This window comes from Seriola aureovittata, chromosome 12 (assembly GCF_021018895.1).
Source record: "Seriola aureovittata isolate HTS-2021-v1 ecotype China chromosome 12, ASM2101889v1, whole genome shotgun sequence".
Taxonomy (NCBI): domain Eukaryota; kingdom Metazoa; phylum Chordata; class Actinopteri; order Carangiformes; family Carangidae; genus Seriola; species Seriola aureovittata.
In genome coordinates, this window is record NC_079375.1 from 9853053 (window position 1) to 9867228 (window position 14176).

Below are 14176 nucleotides of genomic sequence, written 5' to 3' on the forward strand. Positions count from 1 at the left end.
AGAAGCATAGGACTATCCCAGATAATGTAAATCATCATATACAGTAGGTTTATGTAACGTCCATCAGTTTTAATTATTTCAACCTCATTCCTGAGAAATGCACAGCAGACAGGGCTACATACTATAATACCCATGAGCCTCGGCTACTGTTACTATGGAGAAGAAGCCAGTCAGAGGCAGAGCCGTCAGAGTTGTAGCAAATTGAAAAACACTTTGTTGTCACAGTTGTAAACAAAAGGTGCTGTCATAGTGGCTGAATCTGTCCAAAAATCCATAACGAACTGCTTCAAGATAGACATATATATATACACATAATATATATATGATATATTCAAGACATTGTCTTTTTAACTTTCACCTGCTGTTAGCAATGCATGTGACTAATTTTAAGTTTGGTGACTGAATGATTATTAACAAAATGCATCATGGGAGTTGTTTTTTGGACATCTTATGCCTTTACAAAGAGCGTTTGCACTCACGTGGCATGCACCCTAACAACTTATGGGAAGAATGAGTGGGACTTTTACTACCAGGGCCAGGGGTGTGCAAAATAGCTCCTACCAGTTTCACAACTCTACAGTCCAGCACATCACCATCAAAATGTGGAACTATTCCTTTAATTCAGCTGCTGTTTGCTGTTACAGCTACAGAGATGACTGTTACAGAGTATGCAAACATCATGCCTAAATTACAGCTGAGGAAAGTCACGGTTACTATGAGTGAGCGAGAGGATGCACTGAATGGTTTTGACAACTTCTGAACATTTTAAATCCCCACAGGAAGCTTAATAATCACCCCTTGAGCTTAAACTAAGCAAGGAAGGAAATGAGCGAGAGCATCAAACTTCTCCATCGGCTGAATTAATCAGGAGCCTGAGAGTACTCTTCAGAGCGCAGGCTAGCATTACGTCTAATGACTCCGAGTTGAAGCACACTGTGTCCTTAATTGAACTTTAAACACTCAAGAAAGACAAGGAGAGAGGGGACAAAAATAACACGCTGTACCCATTACTCTTCACATAGCAGAGTGAAAGTTCAGGCGGAATTCTTAGTGGGGTGCAAGGAGACGAGTTCCCAATGGGGTTAAAGGTGCAAATGCAGATTTCCACTAGAATGAGAGTCACAACAAATCCTCGGCGTCTGCACTTTATGTCTCTGTTTTGAGAGCAGACGCAATGTTTTGAGTCTATTCTTACTGAATGGGCATTTTCGGGGAACGAGTACTCATCGCGCAGTAAGACCTTGCTTTGTGCGATGGGCACATATTCCCAAGTGTGCTATAATACATCATGGAGTTTGCATAGCAGGCAAGTCAGGGGTTTCACATTTGCAATTCATAGCAGCTCCCCCTCACGCGTTTGCTCACTCTCCAGAGTAATAGACTCCTGTCATTGATGAGTCCCTGGGGTAACCAGAGTAAATCCTTTCTCACGTCTGTATCGATTGACCAGAGAGTCCTACCTGATTTACATTGACAAGATCATTTGGCTTCAAATGAAAGTAAGCATGTTTTCCAAATTGGAAACACAAGGGAAACGTCGCTCGGCAAACAGACAGCTGGGAAGGTATACACTGACGTTTGGATTGAATACCAGTGAAGAAGGCTGACTTAGCTACTTTTGCCTCACTCCTTTAAGGGCAGTGGTCACTTTAATCGAGGTGTGTCTACAAGCTGTAAGGATAATTTGTGTGTATAGTGTGTATGCAGGTGTTAGTGTTAGTCTTAAAATTATGATGTTGCTGATGCAAACTCAGTAAAGAAGGGCACTTATGTACGCAAACGTAAGTTTTGAGTGACATGTACAATAACAGTGAATATATCTTTAATGCACTTTTTGCAATGCAAAAAAATTGAAAGAACAAGAGCTGATTTCTTTGGGCACTTACTGTAGAAGTAGCAGACAAAGTAATAAACACAACGCTGATATATTACCACCTTATAAAGAATTTATGGCTAATATTTTGCCAGCAACTACCTATATGAACATGGAGCAAATACAAACCAACATTAGTAATCACGTATGTGTATTAGGCAACCTCATGCATGTAAGTCCGATATTCTCTCCCCTTTACCTCTGTTTTTGGTCTCCACCAAGTCCTGAGGGAAATATCTGGCTCTTCAGCTGCTAAATGTTCCTCTATGTTCACCAGCTAGTCCCTCACTTTATCCGTCTGACATTTGGCACTGGGACCTTGCAAAGTTTGATAATGTGGTTTCATCACTACAAGCAACACCTTTCACATTATATCATATTTTAATGATTTAATCCATTGTGAATATAAAAATTGATTAGTGCACGTTTCACAATCTGCAGTATTATTGTTAATATGAGCAGGCGCACTTGCACTGTTTGGTGTTGAATTACACTTTTTAAAGTTTCACATTCGATCTTATATTCAGACAGGATAAAAATATTATGAGGTGAATCCGTGAGTTTGGCAGGTTAATTCACAGTATGATACAGAGACCCACAGCATATGGGTGGCCATATTGAGAAGCCAAATGAACAGATGGCCTAAAGCGCACAGTCATTTAGGTGTCAGGGCTCATTTAAGAGTCAGTATCATAAGCTGGGTGTTTGATTTTAAAAAGTCAATATTGCTTTTTGATTTTAGTGAGATTCAGTCACTGAAGTTTGATGGACACACAGAGAAGAGTGAATCATCAGCTTTATTCAGAACGATGTGCCTTCAAATCTACACAGCCATGAAAATTGTAGTACTTTGGAAAGTATGGCTTTACAAAGTCATGACCACGATATCAAATATTCCACTCACATGGACGGAGAAAGATCATGAGATGTTCAAATTACATCACACACAGACAGCCGATGAAACACTTTGTTTGAAAGCAAAAACGTTAACTTGAATTCATATTTGACAGGGGGCAGATGAAGTATTGAAGCTGATGTAATTATGTTGTTGATGCCGGCTTTGCATGGTATGAGAGCTGACAGAGCCAGCAGCTCAGGGAAATGTGAGCCTAAAGAATGTCAAGGGTTTCAGTTTCATAGAGGAACACGACAGATCTTGGGAAATGTCAGTGTGTAAACACATTAAAAGGTTACGCTTCGTCAGTCATGTGCACACTGGCAGGTGCATGGACAAACGCACAATCTGCACATGCACACAATCTCACTCTGTAAAAAAAGAAGAATCAGAAAACTCCCATACAAATGCACACACCAACTGCATCTGTAAATGACCTTTTGTCTCATCATTACTTTTGAGGAAGCAGCACAAATGGCGTTTTCATGAACCTCGCAGACAACCAAATTAGCAGCAGAGGACTCGAAAAGCACTCAAAATTTCCTCAGAGCTGTAATTTAGACACCATTAAAATTTGGTGATTTTTTTTTTTTCCAGAGGACCTTGAATAATGCTGGCAGAATTATACCAGGACAAAGCTTATTTGGTCTACATATATACACCACTCAGCCACCAGCTTTCATTTCCCTTTCTACATATCCTAAATTGTATTTAATAGCTCCAATCAGTGTGGGGATAGTGAATCCCTGCTGCTAATGCACTACTCGTGTTTGAAAAGGGGACATTGTGGGCGAAGCATCAGTCCCTTTGCCATTAACGTTGCATTACATGTCCTGTTACCCACTATAATTACAGCTCTTGCTCTGCCAGAGTGCAGACTCATGACTCGACCTGATGCTCAGAATAAATCCAGCCTATCAGGTGTGATGAGGAACAGAATTGGCCTACACACAGAAACACACACACACGCACTTTGTCTGTGATCGCCGGCAGACACATGGCTAGGAGGAGGGAGTATAAGCTAAGATGAGCTGCATGCCAGATACTGTTGGACTATGCACACAGAGCTTGGGATCCCAGCCAGAGAATTACCATGTGTATTGGGGTGGAGGAAGGTGGATAGTGATGCATAGATACAGAAATCCTTTGTCACACTATGTTGGAGTGGCATCTGCTCTGAGATTTTGTGTGAGCAGAGAGGAGTAGTGTGATTTTTCTTCTTCACTTTTCAGGAATATGTTGTGTTGCTATTCCTACAGCAACACAAGCATGTGAATGGTCTCAGACTGGACTTAAACAAAACATTTCCCTTAACAGAGCTGACAATGTCAAACAGACAACGTTTGCAACTAGCTGGTGAACATAGCAGAGCGTTTAGCTGCCAAGGTGCCAGATATTCGTCTCAGGAGTTTGTGGAGACCAAAAACAGAGCAAAGAGAGGGTAAATGTTAAACTTCATTGTCACCAGAAATACAACCGTGCATGAATGATAATGTTTCCTGGATGTGTAACTGATAACAAGTTAACTGGGAAGATTTTAAATTACAGTTCAGTTAGTGTAATCAGGTATTTCCTACACATTCCAAACCTAAATGTATAAATAAAACAATGTCATTCCTACATTTACACAGGTTTAGTGGGTAAGGTAAACATAGTTTGGCCTCCTGAAACTGTCATTTTTGGAAGTTATGTTAAATTCTTTTTATGCTACAGTAACTTGGTGTTTACGTAACGAATTGATTTTGATTGGAGGGCGCTACGGATGTTTTCTAGCAACCAATTTACGCATTTAAGTTTTTCCTTAAATAACTAGAAAGTGAGTACGTTCCCTCAAGTAACATTACTCAAGTACCTCAAAAGTACAGCTTTGAGATACTTGTACCTTATTTGAGTATTTTCTTTTTCCATAACTGTAATTACTAGTTACTTTGCAGATTCAGATTAATACAGCATTAAATATAATCAGCAAATTAATTATGAATTGTTATGAATTATTAATGTTAAAAGTTAAGACTTTATTGATAATAATAATTACAAGTACTTATGATCCAATAATAAAAAATCCATTACTCTTAATTGGTAATTTAAGTATATTTTGATGCTAATGTTTGGGGTACTGCTGCTTTTACTGTACTTTTACAGCTACAGCTTCTTTCACAACAGCATTTTAATACATTGTGAAATTTGAACACCTTCCCAAATCACACCTCATAACACAAGACATCAAAAAACATGTTTGATAAATGCTGCTCCTGTGATGTTTGCCAAAACCTATCAAGGAATTCATCCTTGTAAGAGAAAACAAAGAGGCCTTTGGGGGAAGCGTGCTGTCCTTGCATCTGTCTGTCTCTGCCTATCAGCCCCTTGAGAAGTCATTGATCCATACAGACCCTTTGCTCATTTGCCCGGCAGACGCTGCAGAAACAACAAAGACTTCTGTTCTTCCCTGACAGCATGACCACTCATGTTTCCATCAAGAATGGGTAGGAACCCTGGAGCTGTCAACCTTACCGAGAGGGATCAAATGAAACATGATGAGAAGCCAGGCTGGAGCCTAAGTTTTCCAGACCAAAATACACAGCACCTTTTATGTCCTGGAGTTACCTTAATATTTTGTAAGATGCTCAATGTTGCTTCTCAACTGTGGGCTGCAGGTGAACTCATTGCCTGATGTTAACCAAGCTTTAAACTCTGATAAAGAACTTGTTGACATCTTCACTGATGATCAATATTCTCATAAGGCTGAAAAGAAACTTAGTTGATTAATCCTTTAAGTAGTTTTTGATGAGAGAGCATCAGAGTTGAAGTTGTTATACTGATGATATATGGAAACCTTTTTCAGCCATGCAGTGGATTATAACAGCAAAGATGATAATTAGCAATGGGAACCAAATCTTTGTAGCAGGCTGCAAGGAGCAATGTAATGAAAAATGATTGATGTTGTTGCGACAATTTCCTTTTTATGTTGCAAATGTGGTGATTTAAAAAGTAACTCGAGTTTATTATACATGTAACTTGAGATGAATCTTTGAAGTTTTGGGCGTCATTTCTACCACTTGTGATGCCATTTTGTGCACCAAGTTAATTGCTGAAGTATGGGACTGTGGTGAATATGACGAAGGAAGAAGCACAAGCAGTCAGACAGGTCTTAAACAAACCTGTCTTTTTTGTATGAGAAAACAAAAACTTTGACCTACTGTTCTTTCTGTAGTGGTGTGCGCACAGTCTTCCTGTGCAACCATATCTCTACTAAACTGGAAATATGTGCTGTAGGAAACATATACAGGAATATATATTCTGTTGACATAGTGAGGATATGTTGTTAATTCACATATTTTGCAAGTTGTAGATAGTGAACGTAGCAGTAAAATAATACAGAAAAACATCAACCATCACTTCAGACACATGTTTACTTACATTTAACAAAAACTGTGACGAGAAATGACAAAAACTAGAAAAAATAAACCCAAAGAATTGGAATTATCTTTCAAAGCAATAGTTGGACATGTTGGCAGGTGCTGGTAGATGAATTTTGTTTACTTTGTACAAAGCCATGCTAGTGGTTTCCCCTGCTTAGCTAAGCTAACTAGTTGCTAACTGTAGCCTCATATTTACCGTACAGAAATAAGAACGTGTCAATCTTCTCATAACCCTCTGTAAGAAAGCAAATGAGTTAATTTCCCAAACTGTTAAACTATTGTTTTAAGACAGTAGAGGGAAAAATGCAAGTGCCATTAAAACCAGCACCTGTGTTTTAATGCAGCAGTTCTCAGCCTTTTTCAATACGTTAAAACAAAACTAATTGTGATTTCGTCATTACATTTGAACAATTCCTTCTAAAATCTGGAAACATCAGAAGAAACTCTATAGATACTCTATTACATATAATTTTGTGTGGCAGATAACCTATATGTTTTCCTGTTTTGCCTGTTAATCATCTTGCAATGTCTTGGCTGGTCCTGACTCCCCGGTTGGAAACCATACGATGTCTTCATACATTGGCCTACATTTAATTTTTCTAGGACAACTGACAGCTTATTTGCATCTGCATTTGCCTTGGGCCAATCCAGGTTTGATATAACATGCATTGACCAAAATATTGTATATCAAACTTTTTCATACGACATGGGCCCCCAGATAAATTCATTAAATTTTAAGAGATCCTTGATAAGAGTACATACAGAAGGGAATCATTATTATTCAAGGAGAGTTGAATAATTCATTAAACCTGCCTGGAGAGACAACTGCTGCGTGAATCCAGTTATTTATCAAAAAAAAAAACCAAAAAAACAAAATTGCATTTATTCCATGGAGTACCTGGCAAAAATCAACCCCACTTTCCCGTATGGACCCTCCTGGGACACCGTCAGTGACCTCTGGTGGTGCCCGGACCCTATTTTGAGAAACTAGAATAGCGCTGGGAAGAAAAATCAGTGACATTACCCGAAGAGCTCCTATATCTATTACAGCACTGAATACCTTCGCGTGTTGCTACTAGAGAAAAGCTTGGACTGATTCAAAAACTCTGGCCAATCCCGAGTCACATGACTCAACAACCGGCAGCGATAGAGAGCGCAAAAGGGACGCAGAGCCTCGGTACACACAATCCTGCACACCACCAACCCGCCACCGCTATACGCCCAATTTCTTTTTAATAGAAACGTTTTACTCCCGCTCGGTGAGTACATTTTCCACTGCCATTTTCTTAAGCATATTTTTATCCTCTTTTTCTTCCTTCCTTGTCTTGGTGTTTCGACATGGGGAAAGTGTTTTCTCGTTTTCTGCATGCAATGATTTAAATCTTGGATGCTGAGTGTTGGTGCTCCGGCGACATCCACTGAGAAATAGCCCTACGTGCTTGCGGACGCTCTTGATAATTTTTTTTTTTTCCCCTGCTCTCTCTCTTCTTCCTCTTCTCTTCCCGAAGCAGCTTCTTTACGAGCTCACTTGTTCTAATCCCCACCTTTTGCTTATTTTCTGGCGTTTTTCCTTTATCATGGCTTGTTTTGGTGTGATTTTGGTTTTGGTGCTTTTCTCTGATTTTGCAGTGTTTCTCTGGTGTTGGAGGCAGTGCGTCTGCCAGGGCGCAAAGATAACTGTTTTGATTTTCATCTTTGAGGATTTTGCTTTTCCTAGAGGTGAGAAATTTAACTTTGCTGGAGTTTGTTTTGGCATTTTCTTTGTACTTCTTTATGCAGCCTTGACGAGGAAATTCTAACTTTAAAAAAAAAAAAATTCTTTTCAACTGAATATCTCGGACAGAGCTGGATTCGTGTTGAATGATCAAATACTTTCAGATCTTTAGATAGTACATTTGGCTTCAAAACTTCTTCCTGAGGACTAATGAGAAGTGATAAAAATGTCAAGAGAATGCAGGATTTTTTCTTTTTCAAATAAGTCTATGATTGCATATCACTGCTGTGCAAAATAAAACAGACTCCTGCCAACTGAACCAGACACAGCTGTGCTCCTCCGCCCTGCGTCTCTCACAACACACACACAAAAAAAACTCATTGCATTTGCTTTTGATAACTGGCGGACACAGTCAGACACCACACAGAGAAGGTTGGAAACTTATATTGGCTCAATGATGAGAGGCGGGTGGGGGTGAGGCGGTGGGGGTAGGTATCTTTTAGGCCCAGACAAATTCTGCAGGAGTTCATTATGCAAATCAGGCTGATAGATTTGATTAATAGTTTGACCTTCACATGCAGCCACAAACCTGCGGGCGAGAAATTAAAAAACACACTAAACTCCTGCAATTAAATTAAAAATAACCACCAGGATCACCTTTTCAAAATCATTGAGTAAAGTTTGTTTTTGTGCTCCATTAAAAGAAATGCTTTTGAAACTCAAGACAAAACCTCCTTTCAGTCATCCTCGAAAGATATGGGTGAAGGCATTTGACAGTTATTCCAGCCTTCAGACTCTGCAGGTCAGGGAACAGGTGGGGGAAGCCAAGCATGAAATGTGCTGCTACGCAAACAATACTTATCTCGCACCAGGGATGAGGTGGGAGGATGGCTCTGGAATAGCCGGCATATACACGCATGCACAGAATCACTATGAGCCCAGAGAGGAGCGGGAAGGAATAAAGTTTAGCCAGGCATTTCTAGACCAGTCAGTAATCTGTCTGTGTCCAGTAATTTCTGCACCCGTGGGTTGGGATGATCATTGACCCCTAGCAGGTGTACGATGCGGGCTGCCTCAAAGCCACGCACCACAGAGTCCATCTTCTGCAAGATACGGATGAAAAACATTTCAGAGCTGCTCCAGCCTTCAGACTATAGGTCAAAGAACAGATTAGGGGAGCTGCTTCTCCCTGTCTCTTTTTATATCCCTGCATGTGAAAGATAACCAAAGAGAAAGACAGATGAGGGAGTCAGACAAACAAAAAAAGAAAAAAGGATGGCATGCTCGTGTGGAAGAATGTGTTGCTGTGGTAAAAACTGCGTCAAAATTTTCAAGCACACACATGTATGATATCCACTTCACATGAAATAGTTCTGTGTTACATTATGCATGTGGCAATACCCACTGCTCCCTATTAGATCTCCTATTCTTGGATCTGTATGCTACGTTCCAGGCCTGCATTAGTCATATTCAACACATTTTTCAATACAGAATCTGTCTTTCCAGCATTGGAAAACAGCAGTGTGGATATACAACAGCCACTGTATATGCATGCACCTGATGCTCAGTTGTTGTGAGATGTGCCATTAGCCTAGCAGCATCAGTATCTCAGCACCACGGCCAGCTCCTTTTATTCTCCATTCAAAGAGATAGTGGTTGATTTCAGCACCATGGACAGCTGCCAACACTTTATTACTCTGGCAGCTGGAGCGAGCTGATTCCTGCCTGGAAGTCTGGAGTGTCTCTACTCACTAACCCCTGCCCTCTCTACTGCACACATCTTATTCTGAGCTATTTCAAGCTCTGCACCCCTCATTCAAAAGGCTAAAAAAGAGGTCTCACCCTAGATAAGAAACAAAACGATAACACTTTCTCGGAATGGCTGCTTGATGCTTTAGAAATGCTGAAAAAACCGCAATTAATCTTTAATCTTTTTAAACCAAACTGTAATATGGTTTATATTAACGATACATACATCTATGTATGTATATGTATATAGATGTATGTACATATATACTGTATGTACATGTATATATATAACACATATTCTCACATATTTGTGCTCCTTTGTTCATACCAGTACACCATCACAGTAAATTGCACCCCTAAATTTAGCATAGAATTGAATTAGCATGTCTTGGACACAACAAATTGAAAAAGTATGAGTTTACAAATGTAGCATTTATTGCATGAAAATTGTGTTGGATTGCGTTATATTGTCAGGTGTACCTCTTATGAAATGCCCCCATTCAAATGCCAAAAAAGAGGTTTCAACTACTAAACAATAATACTTTCTCGTAGTTATTATTATTATTATTATTATTATTATTACTATTATTATTATTATTATTATAGTTAAACCTGATATAGTATTTTTTCCCCCTTATTGTTAACAAATCTTATGAAAAGACTAAAACCAACCATGGATTGATCCCACTACAGGAATTGCCTGTAAATGGAAAGCCTGATATGGTTTATTCTTCTGTGCCATAGAACAGTGGTATGTTTACCTCAGGGGGCCACGTGGAACATTTGGGGAAATTATGATTTGAAAGCAAACAAAAAAAAAAGCCAGCAACAATAAACTAACTGCACAGGACACACCTCAGTTTCCCACCAGTCAGTAGCAACGTCTGAACAGAATCTGCTGCAACTGAGATCATGAAATCTTAAACAAACTAACAAAATGGATTGCTTAAAAAGTAATGCATTGATTGTAGAAAGCTTCTACTATTTCAAGTGATACAGTAGTAGCACGAACTTGACAAAACCTACTAATAAAACCAGAAAAAACAGACCAAGCCTAAAGTTAAATGGCACCTAGTTTAAAATCACACATTTGGAAGAGCTCCTCTGATAGGGCTCCTGTTAAAAACACATAAAAGATCCACACTGATGAAATGTTCTTTTATTACCCTGTTTGAGTAACATTAGCTAAAAGCTGCAAAGCCCAGACGTTTCAGCTATTCAACTATTTGTGACTTGTTTCTAAAGATTCATGTCCTCAGTTCAGGCCACAGATATGTAAGCTAGGGAAGTGTTGACAAACAGACAAACACTTTGGTTTGGTCTTTTAATGGTTTTTATTTGACAACAACAAAAACATAAAATTTCTGCATGCTCATCTTTTATCTTTTTTCACAGCAAAACTACAACATGCCTTGTACACATCCTCCTCCTCCTCATGCATGTTTTGATCAAACTTGCAGATTGTGCGAATACTCCTCCACACGTTTGTGGCCTCTTGCACACTTTCACCTTTGACCTTTCACCCTCGCCGTTAAATCCTGCCCCAAATCATTACCTCAACATGACTTTTGCACCTCAGTCCACAGGCCTCTGGTGCTGTAAAGCAGAAACATATTTTGTTATCAGCTAATTACTCACAACTCCAGTGACCCAGTTACTTTAGCCTGGTGGAGCGGAAGCTATATTTGGCAGTCACACAAGAGGAGAATTAAGGAAATGGAGAAATATGTTGGTGCCAAGAGATATGGGAAAGCATGGCATATGTTCACATGCCCTCGAGCGGGGCTGTGGATTCCCCTGCTACAACAGCAGGTGGAGTCTTTTTCTCCTGCTTCTCCCTTCAAATGCACATAGTGGTGTAGGAGTAATCCTTTGTTTTGAGCGTGAGAGTGGGGAAATCTCAAAAAAAAAAACTTTTAAGAGCACTCAGACGGAAACAGTGTGATACACAGTGATGCAATAGAGAATTTCTGAAGCAAAATAGTTAGCGTAGGCTGCTGGTAAAAACAAATAACAGGGTTAAAAATATTCCTTTAAAACAGTAAGTCCCCATGGAGCCAATGCAGCAACATCTAAAGAGCTTTTTGCCATCAGTCACCCAAAGGTTCCTCTGTGTATCACTTCCAAAGCTATTTAGAAAAGCTGCAACACTGCAAACAGCTTGAAGTTGTACAAATGATACTCACTGACCCCAAAGATCAGGTGTGTGATATGTAATAAAAGCATGAACAAATGCCCTGATTTTAGCGATAATCAACCCTGTTATTATTATGAGATGCAAGATAAAATCTCTTCCAGGGATGTGGCTTCATCCCATCTCACCATATAGGTCACATTGAGCTTTTATCTCGCTGCTGTCATCGCTCGTGGAGGCTATAGGTTCCTCAAATCAGATTATGGTGCAACTCATTTTAGGTGCGTGGTTTGCTGCCCTCAGTCCTCATGCTTTAGAGAGCCTCCATAAACTCACGTAGAGGAGGAAAAGGGGATAAAGCGGAGTGTATTTTCTTTACAGGAGCTCTGTGTAGTCATATAGCTGTGGGCTCTCACACGGTGAAGCATAGCCTCCCAGTTCAAAAAGTCAGTTCATTAAAGGTATGAAAAATATGTAAATGATAAAAGGCTGATAAAACGGTAATATAAAAGGATAGAGTCACAGTAATAATTTATAAGCAGTACCTACCTACCGCATGATGTATGCCTGCATTTTCCATCTTTGATATTCTGGTCCGAGGCCCAGTTCTAAGCTCCTTGAAGATGATTGGCATTGCAAATACCTTTTTCCCCCTTCTTTTTTGAACATCTCTCATTCTCTCCTTCCATCTCACCTCCTTTTATTTCCCACTCTCTGCTTCTATATCTCTGTCTCTCTCCTTTTGTTGCCATTTTTCCTTCTCCTTCTTCAATTCAAACTCGAGACAGGTATTATGCGGGAGGTAATGGGGTGTAGGAACGGAGGAAAAAAATAAGAATAGTGCTTGACAGTCATCCTTCCTTGTTAAGCTCCACAGTAAAACTTTTTATAAAGAAATTCCAGGTACATAACAAACAGGGCTCAAAACTCGCAAGGCAAGTTGCTCATTACATGTGAGCAATAACAGGCTATTCTCTATCTCCTCTGCACTGTTAGTCAGTATTTACTGTACAAGTCCTGCAGGAGAGATTAGATTCCACTGGGCTCCTCTGGGCTGGGAGCAAAATGGCCCAGCAAAGGACCTCTATTCATTAAGCCTTTAATTGCTAATTGAGGTCTTTGAATGATTCAGCAATAGCCGCTGCTGTTGGGACATTAGCTGAGTAATTTATGGCTGCCAGTGAGCAAGAAAAAAATGAATGAGTGCAGGAAAGTGTTATTAAAAAGGACACTGGTGCCCGCACAGCATTGTTATTACACAACCACCTTATGTTAACTCAAAAATCTGTACAGTGCTCTTTTTTTTATGACTAATTTCCACCATTTGTCTGAGTTAAATTCATTATGTCCTGTGATTAAACATCATTTAGCCATAATGCAATCTGACTCTCCACTTGGCATGCAATTTTAATTGAATATTTGCTTTGATTAAGCATGTTATTTTGTCTTTGTTGGAGTTGTGCATTTGTAATGATGTTTCTGTCTTTGTCTACGACTGACAGTTAGAAAAATGTAGCAGTCAGGTCAGCTACAGTCATTATCCTTCACATAAAATCGCCCAGTTATAAAAGTCGGCCTTGTCAGTGAGTGATTCTCAGCATTATTTTCAGCAGCATTTTGATAAATCCTCTCATTTGAAAGAGGGAAAATAATCCATACCTACTTTGCGATGTACTTTACAAATTTAGACCGTATTAAAAATGTAATTAGATTTGGGTCCACATTTATTCCCCTGTAGTGTTTGACCGTCATTCAAAAGAAATAATATGAAGATAAAGATTATAATATAAGAAACATTCTGTTTTTTTATTCAGATTAAACAAACAGGACATAAAGTATTAATCACTGAGCTTTGGAAGTGCTGGTAAATGGAGTTACCTTTGGACAGAGCCTCTGTTTCCAGTGTGCGTAGCAAAGCTAACAGTATTCTGGTTGTAGCTTCATATTTAATGCACAGACATGAGAGTAGAATCAATCCTCTCTTCTAACATTGGGCAAGAAAGCCTATTATTATACAACCATCTCTCCAAAATGTGTACAATTTTTATAGCTTATTTTCACAATTTGTCTGAGTTAAATTCATTATGTTTTATGATTTAATATCATTTAGCCATAATGTAATTTGAGTCCCCACTTTTGATGCAATATTGTATTTTTAATTAAGCATGTCATTTTGTCTTTGTGGATGTTCTACATTTGTAACAATGTTTTTTTGTCTTTGTCACAGGCTGACAATTATGAAAATGTAGCAGTCAGGTCGGCCACAATCATTGTCCTTGACATAAAATCTCCCAGTGGCTCTGTCATTGAGGGAATTTTAGCACTAGTTTCAGCTTTTACATTATCCACAGGAGCAGTTTTATAAATCCTCACATTTTATGCTGCATATGTT

At 39.2% G+C, this 14176-nt stretch overlaps 1 protein-coding gene across 4 annotated transcripts in view; it reads left to right on the top strand.

Moving 5' to 3' along the window:
- Positions 1-7188: 7188 nt before the first annotated feature.
- The window catches only part of LOC130179382 (RNA-binding Raly-like protein), a 38598-nt gene continuing 31610 nt past the window's right edge, over positions 7189-14176 (top strand). For 2 of the 4 annotated variants that reach the window (XM_056392324.1, XM_056392325.1), the window contains exons 1-2: positions 7189-7446; positions 7817-7906. The gene's annotated coding sequence lies outside the window, so the exon portion shown is untranslated. The remainder of the gene's footprint in view (positions 7447-7816; positions 7907-14176) is intronic. The other 2 variants (XM_056392323.1, XM_056392322.1) reach the window with 1 other exon arrangement.